General features: G+C 39.3%; 1 pseudogene; it reads right to left on the bottom strand.

The window, feature by feature from the left end:
• Positions 1-5248: 5248 nt before the first annotated feature.
• LOC127077165 (uncharacterized) lies at positions 5249-5348 on the bottom strand (annotated as a pseudogene).
• Between the last annotated feature and the right edge of the window lie 17840 nt (positions 5349-23188).

Genomic DNA, 23188 nt, shown 5'->3' with positions numbered 1-23188 from the left:
GGATTTAGGAGAATTATTTACATATCATTTCTCTAGCATGTATCAACAATAACATTATTATTGACCGGCCTTAGATAGTTGTGACTTCTACACAAGTCCAATTACGATTACTTAACATAGTGCTAAATTTGTCTCAAAAGTAAGGCATTTTCATAAGTTAGATTGTAAGTCTCTTATTCCTCATGGTATTATGTGAAAATATTGCTCCATTTTTATTTATGAGACATAGTGGCATACTTGTTGATTTTATCCAAGTTGAAGCCCTTCTCATGGTGATGTATAGGTTTATATTTTCATGCTTGTGGGTGAATAGTTGAGTGTTCTCCAAAAAATGACCAAACCATCTTTTATTTTTGATCACTAATATAATTTACTAACATCTTATTATATTAACTTTATTTTAATGTCATTTATTTTATGCTTTTATTTCTTGTTATTTACTTTATGCTTTTATTTTAGCATCTCATATCGTACTGTTTTATGGATTATTTATTTGTTCTTTGTCCATTGGGACTTTCATTTCCTTATAGAAGACATTAATAAAGAAAAAACCCTAAAAAATGTGTGGTAATTTATGGACTTAAGGTTACTATCTTTGGCATTGTTATGGAGTTATGGACTTAGAGCTAGGACATTGACCGTTGCTTCGAGAGATTGTAATTTGAGACCTTGGGATTCATCTGATACCTTTGACTTTGGACTTCTCTGTGAAGACTTGGCTTGGTTATTTTGGTTTCATCTGATGCATGATTATCATTTTATGGAGTTGTTAATCAATATGGTAATGGCATTGGGGCAGTGATTATTACTCTTCAAGGCACTCATTTTCTGTTTACGGCTAGGTTAACTTTCAAATGTACAAATAATATGGTTGAGTATGAAGCTTGCATTATGGGGCTTGAAGAGGCCATTGATCTCAGAATCAAGTATTTGGATGTTTATGGAGATTCAACTTTGGTTTTGAATCAAATCAAAGGTGAATGGGAGACTAATCAACCCGGTTTGATACCATATAGAGATTATGCGAGGAGGATTTCAACTTTCTTTACAAATGTTGAATTTCATCATATCCCTCGAGATGAAAACCGGTTGGCAGATGCTTTTGCAACGTTGGCTTCTATGATTGTGGTAAAATTCTGGAATGAAGTTCCTAATTTGACTGTGATGTGTCTTGATAGGCCATCCTATGTGTTTGCTATTGAGGAGATCAAAGATGAGAAGTCGTGGTATTTTGATATTAAGAAGACTTTGAGAAGATTAGCTGGCAACTTCTACCTGAATGGTAATGTGCTTTACAAGAGAAACTTCAATATGGTTATGCTCAGATGCATGGATAAACACAAAGCATATCTATTGATGATTGAAGTCCATTAAGGTTACTTTGGTACTCATTCCAATGGACATGATATGGCTAAGAAGATGTTGAGAGCATGTTACTATTGGCTGACAATGGAATCTGACTGTTGCAAGTTTGTGAAGAAATGCCACAAGTGTCAAATATATGCAGATAAGATTCATGTTCCTCCGACACTTTTGAATGTCATTTCCTCTCCATGGCCCTTCTCCATGTGGGGAATTGATATGATTGGTCTGATCGAGCCCAAAGCTTCGAATGGGCATCATTTCATTCTAGTGGCTATTGATTACTTCACAAAGTGGGTTGAAGCGGCATCGTATGCGAATATGACCAAGCAAGTTGTTGTGAGGTTTATCAAGAATCATATTATATGCCAGTATGGTGTGCCAAGTAAGATCATTACTGATAATGGATCTAACTTGAATAATAATATGGTGGAAGCTCTTTGCAAAGACTTCAATATTTCACATCATAATTCTTCTCGCTATAGACCCAAGATGAATGGGATTGTGGAAGCTGCAAACAAGAACATAAATAAGATCATTCAGAAAATGGTTGTGACATACAAGGATTGGCATGAGATGCTCCCATTTTCCTTGCATGGGGATCGTACATCCATCCGCACTTCAACAGGGGCAATCCCTTTCTCACTTGTCTATGGCATGGAAGATGTGCTCCCGATAGAGGTTGAGATCTCATCATTGTGTGTGCTGATGGAAGCCAAGTTGAATGAAGCTGAATGGTGTCAAACCAGGTATGACCAGCTGAATTTGATTGAAGAGGAGAGGTTGACTGCCATTTGTCATCTACAGTTATATCAGCAAAGAATGAAGAAAGCTTTTGACAAGAAGGTCAGGCCTTGTGTTTTCGGAGAAGGTGACCTTGTGCTCAAGAAAATTATATCTTTCAAACCAAATTCTAGGGGCAAATGGACTTCTAATTATGAAGGCCCATATGTTGTTAAGAGAGCCTCTTCGGGCGGTGCTTTGATTCTTACAACTATGGATGGTGAAGAGTTCACTCGTCCTGTGAATGTTGATGCAGTCAAGAAATACTTAGCCTAAAATGAAAAGAACAACTGGCTAAGTTGAAAACCCAAAAGGGCGGCTTAGGCAAAAATGAGAGTCTCGGTGGATTGAAAACTTGAAAGTGCGATCCAGGCAAAAGATAGAGACATAAAACAAAAGAGAGATTATCCCGATAAATTGAGTACCCCACCTTGGGGCAATTTATGCAAAAATTAGGGATCACGACAAGTAACTGCAAGCTGTTGATCTTCAGTCTTGAAGACTTTCTTGAGCATAATGTTTGGTTCTGATTCATCCTCAACCAAATCCAAAAGCACAATGGATATCAAAGTTGGTAGAAGGATTAACGATCATTGTATTCAATGTAGCCCTTTTCCATGTAAATTACCATTTTTCAACTTTTGTAAAGATTTATGGAGTCTTATCATTTACAGATGATAACACGAAATTATATCGCTTTTTAAGACTTAATTCAATTAAATTATTTTATCATTTACGCTAATTTATCCCATTTTATCAGATATTATGCAGTATTTCTTTTCTATTTATATCAGGTACCCATTTTGAAGCAAAAGTGAAAAAGGGAAGAAAAGGAGGGGTAAAAAGCAACAAAAAGGAGAGAAAAGGAACCAAAGGCCAAAGCCCAGCCCAAAGCGCACAAGTCACCAATGCTGTGCCTGTGACGGACGTCACAGGACGCGTGACGAGCGTCACGCGAAGCAGCCTTGTGACGGACGTCACACATGGTGTGACGAACGTCACACCAGTCCTCTATATTTTTGGCGCAAGGAACTCAACTGACCACGTTGAAGCCCACTTCCACTCACGCTTAACCCTCGGAAGCCTACTACCATGCACGCGGAAACCCTTGAAAAGTGGTTACACCAGCAGCTTATAAATAGCAGCAAATTGGGAACTTCCAGACACACAGTTTTTGCACGCTCAGTTTTGCGGAAGCTCTGCCAAATTTATTTTTCACGCCTTTGCCTATTTTTCTTCCTTTCCAGCATCGTTCACTTTATTTATTTTATTTTGCAAGCTTTGTTTTCTTTTTCCCTTGCAATTTATTTTCCCCGTTCTTAGCTTTTAGATATTTTTCGCGTAGTAGTTTCTACACCGGAAACTACTGGGCAACTTTATACCGGATTTAACCTTACGTTATTTTCGAGTTTTTTTATTTCCTTGATTTAATTTACTGTTTAATTGAAGAATCGAAGAACAAATCCTACCGGCTTGTGGTGGAGTGTTCAAGACCATTGTATTACGCATTCAGGTTCTTTAATTGTTATTTAATTTTTATGCTTTATTCTACTGTTTATTTACATTGCATGCCTGGAATGAGTCTGTTTATGCATGATATAGATTCTTATTTATTTAGCATGTCTGGCTAATTTGCCTAGGTATCGGTATGTAAAGTAAGCAGAAAGAGGGATCAAAACTAAGTCGGTCTATTCAAACTTAAAATTAGAATCAATCTTTTTATGGTCTTAACTTACAGGTTTAATAACAAGATTTTTTACAAAAGTAAAAGACATAAAGAAGTTGAAACCAACAGAGCGAGAGTTTGAGGTTTTAACTGGACAGTGTAAGTTAGTCATTAAATCTATCTCAGGGCGAGAGCAAGTTTTAGAATTAATTAAATTCTGACCTTTTTCAAAAAGTATTTTTAAAGATTGAATGTGAGGACGAGAGTTAAGCATTTAGATTTAATTGTATAACCTAAGTCAACAGAGCGAAAGTTTGAGATAAGGGTGTTTAAAACGGTCAGTATTTTCTTAAAAAGAGTTTCTGCAACTTTATTGTTTTCAAAATATGATTTTTGACTTAATTATAAGTGACAGCAACATTAACATAAGATCATGGTTTCTTCAACAGAGCGAGAGTTTGAGATAAAACCTTTAACCAATAAAGTTAGTCGAAACGATTTATTTTAAAACCGAGAGACCGACAAGGAATTGATTCCCTAGTTTTGACGAACTACATACCGATATCCGTTTTATTGATATTTAATCTAGATATTAGTTTAGCTCTTAGCTCCCTTCCCCAAACAATCAAACATTTTCACCTTAGATTTACGTAGTAACCTTAGATAACGGTACATCGATTCATAAGTCCCTGTGGGATCGATATCTTTTAAAACTACGCGATAGAACTGTGCACTTGCAGTTTGTATCCCATTCTCGACTCACACAGTCGAGCGATCAAGTTTTTGGCGCCGTTGCCGGGGACTTTTATTCAATCGATATCGTAACTCTTCCGTTACGCTGTAGAGACTAAGGTTTCTTTTTCCTTCTATTCTTTCTTTCGTTGATTTGTATGCCACGCACTCGCTCTCAAGGCGAACCGCTCTATTTACGAATCAACGATATCGAACTATATCTCCGAGTCTTACGACGAATTCGGGAATATCGTGCTGAAAACAATCTCCCTCCTATAAACCTTCCTGATATCAAAAACATTTTTCCTTCTTTAACCGAGATGGCAGAACCAGCTCGTGCTCTTAGAGATTACGCCGCTCCATCGCAAGATGAACCGCATTCAAGTATTGCTCCGCCCGCAATCGAAGCAAACAACTTTGAACTTAAACCTTCACTGTTGCAGGCTGTGCAACAGAACCAATTCTCTGGAAATCTTACCGAAGATCCAAACCTTCATTTATCCGTATTTGTTCAATATGCTGATACTGTTAAAGCTAATGGTGTCACTTCAGAGGCAATTCGACTTCGTCTTTTTCCTTTCTCATTAAGAGATAGCGCTAGAAGATGGCTTCAATCTCTTCCTTCCAACTCAGTCACCACATGGAACGAGTTGAAGAAAGTTTTTCTTGCCCGATATTTTCCGCCAAGCAAAACAGCTATGTTAAGAGCCCAGATAAACGGATTTAAACAGAAAGACAACGAGTCTCTTTTCGAAGCATGGGAAAGATACAAAGACATGATGAGACTTTGCCCACACCATGGTTTGGAAGACTGGTTAGTAATTCACACATTTTATAATGGTCTCTTATACAATACAAGGTTGACAATAGACGCCGCTGCAGGTGGTGCACTAATGAACAAACCTTATGCTGATGCTTACCAGCTTATCGAGAGCATGGCCCAAAACCACTATCAGTGGGGAACCGAACGAACAACAGTGGAAAAACCTCAACCGAAAACTGGCATGTACGAGATAAGTAACCTTGATCACGTCAATGCAAAAGTGGATGCTTTGGTCCAGAAAATTGAAAGTTTAAACGTATCACCACCAACCGCCGTGGTTGCTATAACTCAGAATTGCGAGGTCTGTGGAATCCAAGGCCACACTCCTGCGGAATGTCAACTCTTGACTGGAATCCAAACAGAGCAAGTAAACTATGCTCAAGGAAGCCCCTATTCGAATACCTATAACCCAAATTGGAAGAATCATCCAAACTTTTCTTATAAGAGTAATAATGCTTTATACGCACCTGGACAGTCTCCGAATCAAACCCCATCTATACCTCCGGGATATCAGAAACCAAATCCTAACAATAATACCCCTAGAAAATCCAACTTGGAAATCATGATGGAAAACTTTATAGCTTCCCAACAACAAACCAATAAAGATTTCTTAAACCAGAACATACACACTGGCGAACAACTTAAACAACTAGCAAGCAAAGTAGATGCCTTGGCTACCCATAACAAAATGTTAGAAACCCAAATATCTCAAGTAGCTCAACAACAAGCACCTACTGCTGCACCAACTGGTACATTCCCTGGACAACCCCAACCTAATCCGAGAAGCCAAGCTCATGCAATTATATTAAGAAGTGGAACGGAAGTGGAAGGACCGTCTGATCCAAGGATAGAAAACCAAAACCCTAAGAAATCTACTGAGGAAAGTGAACCTAAGGAAAAGGAAGAGAGTAATAAGGAAACCCTAGAAAAAAAGGAACCTTATGTACCTCCACCACCTTACAAACCACCTATACCTTACCCTCAAAGGCTTGTTAAAACCAAAGATGTAGGCCAATTCAGAAAATTTGTTGATCTCCTTAAGCAATTAAACGTTACAATTCCATTTACCGAAGCTATTACGCAGATGCCCTCATATGCTAAATTCTTAAAAGAAATTCTTTCTAATAAAAGGAAACTTGAGGATAGTGAAACCGTTACACTCCCTGCCGAATGTAGCGCTATAATCCAAAACATGCCCCCTAAACTCAAGGATCCAGGTAGCTTCTCTATACCCTGTCACATAGGAAAATTTGTCATCGACAAAGCCTTATGCGATTTAGGAGCCGGAATTAGCGTTATGCCTTTATCCATATGTAAGAGACTGGAAATGGGAGAATTAAGACCGACCAAGATGTCTGTACAACTAGCAGATCGTTCCATCAAATATCCTGTAGGAATCCTTGAAAACGTTCCCGTACGCATAGGTCAGTTTTACATTCCCACTGACTTCACAATTATGGACATTAGAGAAGATAATACTACACCTATTATACTAGGAAGACCATTCTTAGCAACTGCCGGTGCAATCATAGACGTAAAACGAGGAAGACTCACCTTCGAAGTAGGTGAAGAGAAAATTGAATTCATTCTTTCCAAATTCTTGAAAGCACCTGCAATAGAAGATACATGTTACTTCATGGATATCATCGATGAATGCATAAAAGAAGCAGAGTCAGGAGAAGACAAATCATCAGACTATCTTTTAGAAGACAAATCTAAACAATGCTTAGCAATAACACCAGATCCTACGCAGTGTCTTAACAAACCAACCCCTGATTTGAAAACACTTCCCAAAAATCTGAGATATGAATTCCTAGACTTAGAACTTGAACGACCTGTGATAGTCAATGCAGATCTAGGAAGACTCGAAACAGAAAAACTCCTACATATCTTAAGAAAATATCCAACCGCACTAGGATACCACATAACCGATCTTAAAGGAATAAGCCCTTCTATTTGTATGCATCGCATCATGTTAGAAGAAGACGGTAAAACCTCTAGGGAATACCAGAGAAGACTAAATCCGATCCTAAGTGAGGTAGTGAAAAAAGAAATAACCAAGTTATTAGAAGCAGGTATTATATATCCTATATCTGATAGCAAATGGGTCAGTCCTGTACACGTTGTACCAAAGAAAGGAGGCATAACCGTTATTGAAAACGAAAAAGGAGAAACTATAACTAAACGAATCGAATCGGGATGGAGAATGTGCATTGATTATAGGAAACTAAACAAAGCAACCCGAAAAGATCATTTCCCTTTACCATTCATTGACCAAATGTTAGAACGATTAGCAAAACATTCACATTTCTGTTATTTAGACGGTTATTCAGGCTTCTTTCAAATACCAATTCACCCTGATGACCAAGAAAAGACAACATTCACATGCCCTTTTGGTACCTTCGCGTATAGACGAATGCCGTTTGGTCTGTGTAATGCCCCTGCAACTTTTCAAAGATGCATGATGGCAATTTTTGCCGACTTTCTCGAAAACATCATGGAAGTATTCATGGATGACTTTTCTGTGTACGGACAAAGTTTCGAAGAATGCCTTGAAAACCTGGAAAGAGTTCTTGAACGATGTGTAAAAGTAAACTTAGTACTTAATTGGGAAAAGTGCCACTTTATGGTACAAGAAGGAATTGTTTTAGGACACATCATCTCGAACAGAGGAATTGAAGTAGACAAAGCCAAAATAGAGGTAATCGAAAATCTTCAACCCCCAAGAACCGTGAGAGAAGTACGAAGCTTTTTAGGACACGCCGGTTTCTACCGACGATTCATCAAAGACTTCTCTAAGATAACTAAACCCTTAACCGGACTATTAATGAAAGATGCTGAATTCATATTCGACGATAACTGTTTAAAAGCATTTCAAACTCTTAAACAAACATTGATCTCCGCACCCATTATGCAGACACCAGACTGGAATGAACCATTCGAAATAATGTGCGATGCCAGTGATTATGCTGTAGGTGCTGTTTTAGGACAAAGAAAGGATAAAAAGCTCCATGTTATATATTACGCTAGCAGAACCCTGGATGAAGCACAGATGAATTATGCCACAACCGAGAAAGAACTCCTAGCAGTAGTATTTGCGCTAGATAAATTTCGTTCTTATTTGGTAGGAGCCAAAATAATAGTTTACACTGATCATGCTGCTATCAGGTACCTTCTAACAAAAAAGGATGCTAAACCTAGACTCCTAAGATGGATCTTGTTACTACAAGAATTCGACTTAGAAATCAAGGACAAGAAAGGAACTGAGAACGTAGTAGCAGACCACCTCTCTAGACTTGAGAACCTTGAACCAGAAAGAACATCCATTAATGATGATTTCTCGTATGACAAACTCATAGCTACTTTGGAAGAGAACAACTCCGACATGCAAGTAGAAACCACCTTAGCTATATCTGTCATACCATGGTACGCTGATCTAGTAAATTATTTAGCTGCCGGAATAGTTCCACCTACTTTATCTTACCAGCAGAAGAAAAGATTCTTCCATGACATAAAACACTATTACTGGGATGATCCCTTACTTTTCAAAAGAGGTCCCGATGGTATTTTCCGTCGATGTGTACCCGAAGAAGAGGTAGAAAATATAATCCAACACTGTCACTCCGCGCCTTATGGTGGACACACAAGTACATCCAAGACCTGCTCAAAAATCCTACAAGCTGGCTTTTATTGGCCAACTATATGGAAGGACGTACATGCGGCTATTAAGGAGTGTGACAGATGTCAACGCACGGGAAACATATCTAGACGTGACGAGATGCCACAAAAAGGTATTTTGGAAGTAGAGATTTTTGACGTGTGGGGAATAGACTTCATGGGACCGTTTCCATCCTCTTTCGGTAACAAGTACATACTCGTGGCGGTTGACTACGTATCAAAGTGGATCGAAGCTATAGCTTCTCCAACTAATGACACCAGAGTAGTAACTAGACTCTTTAAAAATATAATTTTTCCGAGATTTGGCATCCCAAGGATAGTAGTCAGTGATGGTGGATCGCACTTTATATCCAAGGTACTCGAAAAACTACTACTTAAATATGGAGTGAGACATAGGATAGCAACACCTTACCACCCTCAAACCAGTGGACAAGTGGAAGTATCTAACAGAGAAATCAAGCAAATACTAGAAAAAACGGTCGCCACTTCAAGGAAAGATTGGTCATTGAAATTACCAGAAGCTTTATGGGCATACCGAACTGCTTATAAAACTCCCATAGGGACGACCCCATTTAAGCTCATTTATGGAAAATCCTGTCACCTCCCGGTAGAATTAGAACACAAAGCCTATTGGGCTATTAGAAATTTAAATTTGAATTATAAAGCCGCCGGTGAAAAGAGAATCCTTGACATAAACGAATTAGAGGAACTCAGAAGAGACGCCTATGAAAATGCCAAAATCTATAAAGAAAGAACAAAACAATGGCATGATAAGCGTATATCAAGGAAAATCTTCAAGCAAGGCGACGCAGTACTCTTATTTAACTCCAGACTAAAATTATTCCCGGGAAAACTACGATCCAGATGGTCAGGACCTTTCCATATCACTAAAATCTTTCCCAGTGGAGCGGTAGAAATTAAAGGACAATCTACAGAACCGTTCACCGTAAACGGGCAACGTCTGAAACATTATCACTATGCGGAAACCAACGAGGATTCGCAAATTCTACACTTAGACGAAACGCCCCCAGGACTCATAGACAATATTTAACAGTTTCTCTGTCGAGCTTGCGACATTTAAACAAAGCGCTTAGTGGGAGACAACCCACAAATTAATTTGTTATTTTATTATTTTATTATTATTATCATTTCTCTATTTTTCTCTTAATTATTCTTTTAATTTCTATTTAGTATTCATTATTGATTTATTCAAAAAGAAAAAAATATATCTATATATATTAATAATAATTCTATTCTTCTTTCGGCATTTGGCCAAATCCTGACTTAAACTCATGTTTTCTTTTCTCTAGTTAACACTAACCAGATGGGACATTTTGACCGTATGGGTATCAAGTTCAGAGGAATGGCTCAGAAACGAAGGTTTGAAGAACTAGCCACTAGAGAGATGCTACCTAGTTTATATGCTGATGATTGGGCTATGACTGCCCTTGGACTGAGACAGAGTGTCCTGTTTTTGCTGAATCAGATAGGATGGGAGACCTCCCCTATTCTGAGACCTTTCACCACCTACCGGAGACTCACATTAGAATTCCTTAGTTCATTAATCTATCTACCTAGCCATGGAAAAGGAATTACCAGAGGTTTTATCCAGTTCAGAATGTTCAATATGGAGTACCAATTTAATACTAGAGACTTCACCAACCTTTTGGGTTTTCCTACCTCCTTTGATACATTCACTATAAGCCAGGAAGAACTTCTTGAATATAGAGAGCTTGAACACTTTTGGGGTAAGCTGACTGGAAATGATGAGCCCGAAGAACATGAGTTTCTCTCTGGAAACATACATAACCCGGCTTTTCGCTATTTCCATAAGATCCTGACCCACACTTTATTTGGGAAGAAGCCAAATAGTACTTCAGTTTCACGTGATGAACTCTTCATCATATTTTGTGCTTCCCAGAACCGTCCAGTAAACGGTGCTACTTTTATGTTAGCTAATTTGGACCACCTTATCCAGGATGAGAGAGCACCCATTAGAATAGGCGGCCTGATAACTATGATAGGTAATGCTATTGGACTACGTCAGCCTATGCTTGACCTGAACCCTTTTTGTGGCATTACCACTATGAGTATACCTTTCCTCTTCAACACTATGTTTATAGCAAACATAGGGTCTGATGAGTTTGAGCTCGTTATTGATAACCAGGTTCTCTGCCTATTCACCCTGCCCGATCCTAGGACTAGTGTTCATAACCAAAGGAACTGGCTCTATAACCTGAATGAAACCCCAACTCCTGCTGGATCCACTGAATCCATCCAGGATTATGAGATTTGTGATGACTATGAGCATTATGTTGACCATATCTCTCTTGCTGAATCTGACCCTCAGACTCCATCCGGCTACCATGATATTGATCCTCCTCCTCAGCCTGTCCTGACCGAAGAATCAGCCATGCCTGATCTCCGACATCATATGCCAGGAACAGATATTAAAACCGTCATTGAAGCCTTGATGTCAGAACAAAACGCCCTCAGGGAAGATTTCCACAGCTTGAGACTTGCAGTCCTAGAACACATGAGCAGCACGGCAAGTCAGTTACGTATGTTACGGCATCACGTTAACTCTTTTACTCCTCCGGCCAGAGATCCGAAGATAGATGGAATTTAGTTATTTTTCTTTCTAAGTTATTTAGTTTTAGGCTAGATTTTTTCATTAATGTTATTTGAATTCATGTTTATTTCTATTTCATTTTATTATTTGCCCTTCCTGTAATACATTATGATCAATTTTTATTTGAATCTGTTTAGTTAATTTATTTTGCAATGCCTATTATGCTCTACTGTTATTACTTATTATTATTATTATACAAAGCAATTAAGCATGCATACTAAATTAAGCTACAGACTAAAACGTTCATAAGCAGAATAAAATATTAAATTACGCTACCAAGTGATTCTGTGAAGCGCTACTAAGCCTTTCCAAAAAGGAAGTGTGACGAGCGTCACACCACCCATGACGGGCGGCACACTTAGTGCCTGTTACGAGCGTCACAGCCTTGTGACGAGCGTAACGCTTCTCAGACATGTGAACGTTAGGGAGCCGTTGGAGACGAACGTTACACCCCCACCTTTTTACATTCCCCATTCATTTTTCATTTACCACAATTAATTACTTTTCAACCACTCTTTCTTTTCACCTCCCACATTTTACCTATAAATACCCTCCAAACTTCCTTCTTTCACCACAAACAACTCTCTCATATCAAATATACAATTCTTTTCTCTTCCAAATCACTCATTCAAAAATTCATCACAATGGCGGGAAATCAAAACTTCGGAAATATCATCTTCCGATCCGGAGATGACAACTATCAGCAAGAGCAATTCGAGCGCTTCCAACAGCGAGGCGTCGCTCCCACCAGGTACCCCGATTTAACTTGTTTACAACAATTGGGCTTACTCCAAGGTATCGAGTGGATGCTCCGTAGAGCCGATTTAACCTTCCTTTGCACCCATAACCAACCCACCTATCCTTCCCTAACCTTAGAATTCCTAAGTTCTTACGACTACACCACTCCCGCCGGTGAAGGTGAATTTCTAACCGGTACAGCAACCTTCCGTATGTTTAACACCGAGTACTCTCTAACCCAACGCCAATTGAGTGCCATGCTGCAATTTCCCACAGAAGGTCTGCTCCATGCCAGAATTCCCCCAACCTCAAACTGGAACACAATTCTAGTTTTCGACCTATTTAAGAAAATTTCCGGTATCAATACCTACAACTGGGAAGAACTCCTTCTCTCCCACATCCATAACCCCACCATCCGCTATTTTCTCCGTATCCTGCAAAACACACTCTTTGGAAGACCAAACAACAGTAAGGTCAACTCAAAAGAACTCTTTTTCCTCCAGTGCGTTTTCGAATCGGATACTACGGTAAACGCCGCCTCTTTTCTCCTTCATCATATCCGCACCTTATGTGCTAGAGGCCGGCAACCATTCATAATTGGTGGATTAATAACCTCCATAGCACTTGGCCTGAACCTAGGGGATAAACTCCAAACTTTAGAATCCTTACCACCCCTGTCTATGGATATCAGCTATTGTCGCTCCAGCCGCCTGATCAAAAACAGAGTAGGCGGAGGCTATTATCTGATGGTGAACAACCAAGCTGTCCCAAGTGTTGTGCTACCCAATACCACCCTAACCGATGTCACAAACCCGAACCGCCACCTCTACGATCTTAGCGCTCCTGAAACCACCGACCCTTCACAAACAAACCAGCAAACAGATGAGTTTGAAGAAATGGAACAAGGTGATCATCCGCCAACACAACCGTCAGTCCCGCTCAACCCTTCCAGTAATGCAGCCGGCCCATCCTCCCAACGTCGTCGACGACGAAGGCCTGCGACCAACGATGACATTATGGATGCTATCGATGGAATGCAGGCACAGAATACAGAGATGATGCAGATGATGCGTCAAATGCAACAGCAACAGGATGCTCGGAATGCCATAACCGACCAGCGGTTTACTGAGTTGTTTAGCAGATTCGACAGCTTAGACATGCGTCAAAGATCACCAGGACCAAGAACCAGAGGTGGAAGGCAGCCTTAGTTGTATTTTTCTTTTTCCTTTCCATTTTGTATTACTTTCCCTTCAAACATCGAGGACAATGTTTAGTTCAAGTATGGGGGGGAAATTATTCTTTCCATTCTCATCTTTGTTTCAAGTTTGTACTCTCCCTTTTCATTGTTATTTCCTTATAAAAACAAAATATTTTTTTTAAGTTAAGTCCTGAATGTGAAAGTTTCTATTATCTATTTCCCTCAACTTTCTTGAGCCATAACAAAAATTTTAACACACCCAATAAGTATAAAGGTCGCCTACTTTATAAAATTTGAGTGAAATCAAAACAAAATCATTACCATAACAACGCTCTGAGAACCTCAATATGTTAGATCAGGATAAGTACCTATCATACCGATTCCTTGAACTTTTAGTTCTATGGCAACCCCAAGTAGTTTATACAGAAGTCAGCACCATCTTAATAGCAAACTACGTGGAAAGCCGATGAATATAAGTGAATGATCCCCAAAGTAACCTAAGAAAATTAAACTAGGTGATCCTTACCAGATCATTTAACCTAAAGGTTGCAGATTATCCAAAAGCACAATACGAAAGATCCATTATGAATTGGTTCAGTAGGAATCTGGTACTGAACTTGGTAGGGCGGACTACGGTTCGATCCCCCGCAATTTGCAATGGACTGAATAATGAAGTTATCCGACTTATGTACCAGAACTTCTAGCTAAAAGCGGATCATAGTCACTAACCGGTTACTCCACTATGTGCGCGAAAGGATAAAGGGCTTAATGTGATTTCGCTAGAATGAAAACGGGCAAAATAAGACTAAAGGAACCAGGATAGCTATCATAGGGTACTTGAACCGATCGGCATAAGGTAGGGTTATCTAAGTTGTAACGGTAGTTGTTGATGTCAAGATTAAACTCAAGTCCTCCTAAACAAAAATCCATTGGCAACCTAGTACGAATTGATGTGTGCTTTAAAATTTCATCCGGCTAAAACTTTTAACAAGTTCTATACTGAATTTTGCTTGAGGACAAGCAAAGATTTAAGTATGGGGGAGTTTGATAACACGAAATTATATCGCTTTTTAAGACTTAATTCAATTAAATTATTTTATCATTTACGCTAATTTATCCCATTTTATCAGATATTATGCAGTATTTCTTTTCTATTTATATCAGGTACCCATTTTGAAGCAAAAGTGAAAAAGGGAAGAAAAGGAGGGGTAAAAAGCAACAAAAAGGAGAGAAAAGGAACCAAAGGCCAAAGCCCAGCCCAAAGCGCACAAGTCACCAATGCTGTGCCTGTGACGGACGTCACAGGACGCGTGACGAGCGTCACGCGAAGCAGCCTTGTGACGGACGTCACACATGGTGTGACGAACGTCACACCAGTCCTCTATATTTTTGGCGCAAGGAACTCAACTGACCACGTTGAAGCCCACTTCCACTCACGCTTAACCCTCGGAAGCCTACTACCATGCACGCGGAAACCCTTGAAAAGTGGTTACACCAGCAGCTTATAAATAGCAGCAAATTGGGAACTTCCAGACACACAGTTTTTGCACGCTCAGTTTTGCGGAAGCTCTGCCAAATTTATTTTTCACGCCTTTGCCTATTTTTCTTCCTTTCCAGCATCGTTCACTTTATTTATTTTATTTTGCAAGCTTTGTTTTCTTTTTCCCTTGCAATTTATTTTCCCCGTTCTTAGCTTTTAGATATTTTTCGCGTAGTAGTTTCTACACCGGAAACTACTGGGCAACTTTATACCGGATTTAACCTTACGTTATTTTCGAGTTTTTTTATTTCCTTGATTTAATTTACTGTTTAATTGAAGAATCGAAGAACAAATCCTACCGGCTTGTGGTGGAGTGTTCAAGACCATTGTATTACGCATTCAGGTTCTTTAATTGTTATTTAATTTTTATGCTTTATTCTACTGTTTATTTACATTGCATGCCTGGAATGAGTCTGTTTATGCATGATATAGATTCTTATTTATTTAGCATGTCTGGCTAATTTGCCTAGGTATCGGTATGTAAAGTAAGCAGAAAGAGGGATCAAAACTAAGTCGGTCTATTCAAACTTAAAATTAGAATCAATCTTTTTATGGTCTTAACTTACAGGTTTAATAACAAGATTTTTTACAAAAGTAAAAGACATAAAGAAGTTGAAACCAACAGAGCGAGAGTTTGAGGTTTTAACTGGACAGTGTAAGTTAGTCATTAAATCTATCTCAGGGCGAGAGCAAGTTTTAGAATTAATTAAATTCTGACCTTTTTCCAAAAGTATTTTTAAAGATTGAATGTGAGGACGAGAGTTAAGCATTTAGATTTAATTGTATAACCTAAGTCAACAGAGCGAAAGTTTGAGATAAGGGTGTTTAAAACGGTCAGTATTTTCTTAAAAAGAGTTTCTGCAACTTTATTGTTTTCAAAATATGATTTTTGACTTAATTATAAGTGACAGCAACATTAACATAAGATCATGGTTTCTTCAACAGAGCGAGAGTTTGAGATAAAACCTTTAACCAATAAAGTTAGTCGAAACGATTTATTTTAAAACCGAGAGACCGACAAGGAATTGATTCCCTAGTTTTGACGAACTACATACCGATATCCGTTTTATTGATATTTAATCTAGATATTAGTTTAGCTCTTAGCTCCCTTCCCCAAACAATCAAACATTTTCACCTTAGATTTACGTAGTAACCTTAGATAACGGTACATCGATTCATAAGTCCCTGTGGGATCGATATCTTTTAAAACTACGCGATAGAACTGTGCACTTGCAGTTTGTATCCCATTCTCGACTCACACAGTCGAGCGATCAACAGACTACCATCCTATCAAATAAAGTTGAGCTTTTATCCAATTGTTTCTACTGTTATTTATTCGGCTAATTAGAATTAAATTTTATTATGGTCATTTTGAAATTAAAGTTTTAAAATAAAAATCATGTTCTCTTAAATAATAAATGAAATTACTTTTTTTAAAGAGCAATCAATTTCATTAAGGAATGTTCACAGCGGTTCGAGAACAGGTAAACCCTAAAATGCAAAGCATTTTTTATTCTTCCTAAAGCAGTTGGCGTGATCTCTGTTTCTTCCCCAGCATCTTTCAGTATCTCTAGCCTAATTTTCTTGGTCTCCCCAGCTAAGTTTGTATTTGCCTCCCTCGAGTTGTAGGCGCGTCATCGCAGGAGTTTGCACGACTCAGCAAATTGTGTTTCCCCACAAGTCGCCATCAGAGTTGTCCCTAACCTCTGTTAGCCCTGACTCTTGAGCAATATTTTCGATCCTTTGCAAGGTTATCTCCCATTTGATATGGTGTTGACCTAAAATTCCCCCACAAAATTGGTAATGCAGTTTCCTCAGCAGACTCTCTCCTCTTTTCCCCAGCCAGGGTTGAGCCTTTGAGGTGGCTGATTCGCTCCAGCGGATGCTTCCCTCCTATGAGGATTGGCTGAGAATTGTATCGATGATTCAGACCAATGACATTTCGTATCCTTTATGATAATTTTATCAGCATAATCATCATATATACATATACATTCATTTCATTATTGCATTAATAATGAACTTTGAGATTCATTGTTTCTCTGATCCTCTGCTACGACGATACACTTTTTTCCCCCGCGCAGATTTGGTTTGTCTGTCCTCTTTCATTTGTAGAGCGTTAGCCCATTAAGCAGAAAGAATTTAACCTTTCTCATCCCCCACTGAGTTATTTCCTCGTGGATGATTATTATTTCAGTTTCCTCCCCGGGTGATTATTTGGATGGAACCGCTCCCCTTGAGTTATGTCCTCATTGGGTTGAGTCTTTGATTGACCGTTTCTTTCTAGATCTTACCTAGATAGATGCTTTTGGTCCCCTGAGAGTTTATTACCCAATAGCTGGTAATTTTCTTCTCAATTGCAAGTATTTTACTTCTGCCCTAAGACCCGGTAAAAGTAACTTATTTTCTCCAGCGGATTCGTTTTCACGTTTCCCTAGGAAGTCTATCCTTGATATGTCCATCCTAACCGATGACGAATATTTTCTTCCCCTGATTTGAGTCTATCCTTGATGTGTTCATCCTAACCGGTGACGGATATTCTCTTTTTTGTATTCTACCCGATAAAAAGGTAGTTGTAATCTTTATTTTCTTTCCCCAGAGAGTTAATCCTTGATATTATCATCCTAAGTGATGACGTGTTTTCCTTCTCTTTGCGGTCTTCTGCCCAGTAACTGTAGTTGTAAATGTAACACCCCGATAATAATAAAATAATTATTTAAATTGAGTTAATAATGTAATTATTAATTTAATTGAATAATTAGAAATTTTATTATTATTATTTTTGGATTATTATTATTGGAAAATATATATATATGTTGGAATAAGGAAAAGTTCTCATTTTGGAAGAAAAACATTCACGTGAAACAGAGAAACATCGTGAAAAGGGAAAAGGGCAGAGAAGAGGAGCTGAAGAGCAAAGGTTGGAGAACGAAAGCTTGAAGCTCAAAGATTTTGCCGGATTGTTAAGGTAAGGGGGGTTTATCGTTGATTAACGGGTATTATGGGCTCATATGTAATAGGTAGTGATAACCTTGAATTGACCCTAATTGGGATTTGATGAGTGCTGAATATTTGTATGAATAAGTTGTGTAAAAACTGTAATTGAACCCGTAAATGAGTGTGTCGTAATTTACTGGACGTAGAGCTTTTTACGGAATTAGATTCGGAGGTCCGGAAGTCCTCCAACGGCGGAAAATGCGGAGAATTCTGCATTCTGCCTTTGAGTTAGCGCAGGAACAGCTTCTGTCTTGCGTTAACCGGTTAACCCAGGGTGTTAACCGGTTAACACTGTGTTGAATTGTGAAAATGTGCTATTTTGTCTGCGTTAACCGGTTAACCCAGGGTGTTAACCGGTTAACACTGTTGTAATTTCTGATATTTGGCTGTTTGTGCTGCGTTAACCGGTTAACCCAGGGCGTTAACCGGTTAACACTGTTAAGTTTTGAGACAGGAGGCGTGTTGTGCTGCGTTAACCGGTTAACCCAGGGCGTTAACCGGTTAACGCTGTAGCAGAATGGAAAAATTGTTGTTTAAATGTTGTGTACCTATTTGAGGGTTGGTCTATGTTGACCTATGGTGTAATAGGGATAAATTCCCGCGGTTTTGAGCAGTATATGAAATATTGAAATGTACAAATATTGTGGTTGTTGTTTGGCATAATCTGACATACTTATGTGATGAAAGATTGATGATGTATAATGAGGTACATGATGCTGTGAATGTATATATTATGCATGTATGTGTGAATGGACTGTTTTATGGCTTAGAGTGCGAGCATGTGTCTATTCTTGAATCGTTGTTGATGTTGTATTGCTAGGTGATTAGCATGCGTAGTTTAGCCTTTGGGGTTGTAGCTGATTCCCATGGTGAGGAATCAGTGAGTTGTGGATTTGTTGTTGATGTTTGCATACTAGATGATTAGTGTGCATAGTCTAGCCTTCGGGGCTGTAGCTAATTCCCATGGTGAGGAATTGGTGAGTGAGTCATTAGATCTCAAATGAGTGGGACTAGTGAGCTTAGTAGCCGTATCTGGAGGGATCGGTGAGCTTGAACTATATGTTCGAGAAGAGTCGGTACCGCATTTCATGGAGTCTCCTTGCATAATGAATGCATGGCATAGCCTGTGGGGCTGTAGCTAATTCCCATTGTGAGGAATTAGTGAGTAAATCGTTGTGTTGTGTTGTTGGTGTTGAATATGGTTGAGGATGATACATATGATATATATATTATTGTTGAATATGATGTTTGGACGGATATTGCCGTTGCTGAATGCGTAGCCTGGTTAGGGTGAATTGATGTGTATTTACTTAGCATTACATGTTGTTCTATAATGCTTATTATATTGATTGAGGAACTCACCCTTACACCTATTTTTCAGGTAACGAGAAATGAGTTGCATAGAGACTAAGGCTTGGAGTCTAGTGTAGTCTCCGTAGTGGGTCATGCTCTGATAGATGTAACATCGGGAGGGAACATTTTAAATGTTTTATTGTTGGTGGTGAACCATTTTACATGTAATGTGTTACATGTTTGATATGATTGAATTGACTTTATATCCGCTGCGAAATTATGCAAATTGCTGTTTTGAATAAATAAGAGCATGACTGAACATTTTTGGTGTGAAATAATGTGTGACACCCTTGGTGCATAAATTACTCTGATTTTGTATTGCTATTTTAAATAATTATTTGGGGTAGTTAGTAAGGGTGTTACATTAGTGGTATCAGAGCATAGTCGGTCGAGTCGAGTTATAATCATTCTGTTTCCCCTGTACGGTATAGGTGTTGAGTAACCTATCAGTACTTATTGTTTTAGTTTGTTTGGGTTTCAGAATAGAGATGGCTGGAAGAGGTAGAGATGATGCTGCAATTGCTGAGGCTCTGGGTATGCTGGCTGGAGTACTTGGAGGGAATCAGAATGTTATGGGAATGGGAGCTGCTCGTCAACTGAGTGAGTTCCAGAAGAACAATCCTCCAATGTTCAAAGGAGCATACGATCCAGATGGTGCTCAGAAGTGGTTGAAGGAGATTGAGAGAATCTTCAGAGTAACTGAGTGTGCTGATAACCAGAAGGTCAGGTTCGGTACACATATGCTGTCAGAAGAAGCTGATGATTGGTGGGTTACTACCCGCACTGAGTTGGAAGCTGCTGGGAATGCTGAGATTACTTGGGCTGTGTTCAGGGAGAGATTTCTGAGGAAGTATTTTCCAGAGGATGTCAGAGGGAAGAAAGAAATAGAATTCTTGGAATTGAAACAGGGTAACAGGACTGTTACTGAGTATGCTGCGAAGTTCACAGAGCTGTCAAAGTACTATACTCCCTATAATGAGGCTGCTGGAGAATTTTCGAAGTGTGTGAAGTTTGAGAACGGGTTGCGTCCCGAGATCAAGCAGGCGATTGGATATCAGAGGATTAGAGTGTTTTCTGATTTGGTTGACTGTTGCAGGATTTTTGAACAGGATTCCAAGGCTAGGGCAGAGAGCTATCAGCAGAGGGTTGATAGGAAGGGTAAGAATCAGATGGATCGTGGGAAACCGTATGCAGCTGGCAAAGGTTTCCAGAGGCAGAGTGGGATGAAGAGGCCTAGTGGGGGAGATTCTAGTGCTCCTGCTAAGTGTTACAGATGTGGTCGGGCTGGACATCGCGTTCATGAGTGTACCAGTGCTGAGATGAAGTGTTTCAAGTGTGGCAAAGGTGGTCATTTGGCTGCAGAATGCCGGCTGAAGACTGTAACTTGTTTCAACTGTGGAGAGTTGGGTCATATCAGTCCCCAGTGTCCTAAGCCGAAGAAGGAGAACCAGTCGGGAGGCAAGGTTTTTGCTCTATCAGGTTCTGAGACTTCTGCAGATGATCGTTTGATCAGAGGTACGTGTTATATTAATGGCTTTCCTCTTATAGCTATTATTGACACAGGTGCTACTCATTCTTTTATATCTGTGGATTGTGCTGTGAGACTTAAGTTAGAGATATCTGAGATGCGTGGAAGTATGGTGATTGATACTCCTGCAAAGGGTTCAGTGACTACTACTTCGGTTTGTTTGAGTTGTCCTTTGAATATTTTTGGTAGAGATTTTGGGATAGACCTTGTGTGTCTTCCATTAGTGCAGATTGACGTTATCTTGGGTATGAACTGGTTGGTGTTTAACCGAGTTTCTATCAACTGTTTTGATAAGACGGTGATATTTCCTGAGATTGAGGAAGGGCAGAGTCTGTTTCTATCAGCCAGGCAGGTGAATGAGGAAGTAGCAGATGGGGCAGAGTTGTTTATGCTGTTGGCAACTTTAGAGGCTAAAGATAAACTGGTGATTCGTGATCTAGCAGTGGTGTGTGACTTTCCTGATGTGTTTCCGGAAGAAGTGAATGAGTTACCGCCAGAACGTGAAGTTGAGTTCTCGATTGATTTGGTACCTGGTACTAGACCGATATCGATGGCTCCGTACCGTATGTCTGCTGTTGAGTTAGCTGAATTGAAAAGTCAGTTGGAAGATTTGTTGGATAAGAAGTTTATTCGTCCAAGTGTGTCACCGTGGGGTGCACCAGTGTTATTGGTTAAGAAGAAAGAAGGTACTATGAGGTTGTGTGTGGACTACAGGCAACTGAATAAAGTGACGATCAAGAATCGGTATCCTTTGCCGAGGATTGATGATTTGATGGATCAGTTGGTTGGTGCAAGTGTGTTCAGCAAAATAGATTTGAGATCTGGGTATCATCAGATACGTGTGAAAACTGAGGATATTCAGAAGACTGCTTTCAGAACGAGGTATGGACATTATGAGTATTCTGTAATGCCTTTTGGTGTGACTAATGCGCCTGGAGTATTCATGGAGTATATGAATAGGATTTTCCATCCGTACTTGGATCAGTTTGTGGTGGTGTTTATTGATGACATTTTGGTGTATTCGAAATCTGAAGAAGAGCATGCCGAGCATTTGAGGGTGGTTTTGGAAGTGCTACGGGAAAAGAAATTATTTGCTAAACTGTCGAAGTGTGAATTTTGGTTAGAAGAAGTGAGTTTTCTTGGTCATGTGATTTCCAGAGGTGGTGTTGCTGTTGATCCTTCTAAGATAGAAACGGTATCTAAGTGGGAAGCTCCGAAGTCTGTTGCTGAGATTCGAAGTTTCCTTGGTTTGGCCGGTTATTATAGGAAGTTCATTGAAGGATTTTCTAAGTTGGCGTTACCGTTAACGATGTTGACTAGAAAGGGGCAAGCGTTTGTTTGGGACTCAAAATGTGAAGAAGGTTTCCAAGAGTTAAAGAGAAGGTTGACTACTGCTCCTATTTTGATATTACCAAGTTCGTCAGAATTATTTGAGGTTTATTGTGATGCTTCACTGTTGGGTTTAGGTGGTGTGTTGATGCAGAATAAGCAGGTTATAGCTTATGCTTCGAGACAGCTGAGGGTTCATGAGAGGAACTATCCTACACATGATTTAGAGTTGGCAGCTGTGGTATTTGTTCTGAAGTTATGGAGGCATTACTTGTATGGGTCAAGATTTGAAGTTTTCAGTGACCATAAGAGTTTAAAGTATTTGTTTGATCAGAAAGAGCTGAATATGAGACAAAGGAGATGGTTAGAGTTTCTGAAGGATTATGACTTTGGTTTGAATTACCATCCGGGTAAAGCAAATGTAGTGGCTGATGCATTGAGTCGGAAATCATTACATATGTCTATGTTAATGGGTAGGGAATTGGATTTGATTGAGCAGTTTAGAGACTTGAGTTTGGTGTGTGAGAGTACTCACAATAGTGTTAAATTGGGAATGTTGAAATTAACGAGTAGTATTCTGGAGGAGATCAGAGAGGGTCAGAAATCTGATATGCTTTTGGTTGATAAGTTGACTTTAGTGAATCAAGGCCAAGGTGGTGAATTCAGAGTTGATGAGAATGGTGTTTTGAAATTTGGTAGTCGGGTGTGTATTCCGGATGTTACTGAGCTTAAGAAGAGTATTCTGGAGGAAGGACATCGTAGTGGTTTGAGTATCCATCCTGGAGCTACGAAGATGTATCATGATTTGAAAAGGTTATTTTGGTGGCCG

This window comes from Lathyrus oleraceus, chromosome 4 (assembly GCF_024323335.1).
Source record: "Lathyrus oleraceus cultivar Zhongwan6 chromosome 4, CAAS_Psat_ZW6_1.0, whole genome shotgun sequence".
Taxonomy (NCBI): Eukaryota; Viridiplantae; Streptophyta; class Magnoliopsida; order Fabales; family Fabaceae; genus Lathyrus; species Lathyrus oleraceus.
The sequence above is the reverse complement of the archived record's forward strand: the minus strand, read 5'-3'. Positions and strand labels throughout refer to the sequence as shown.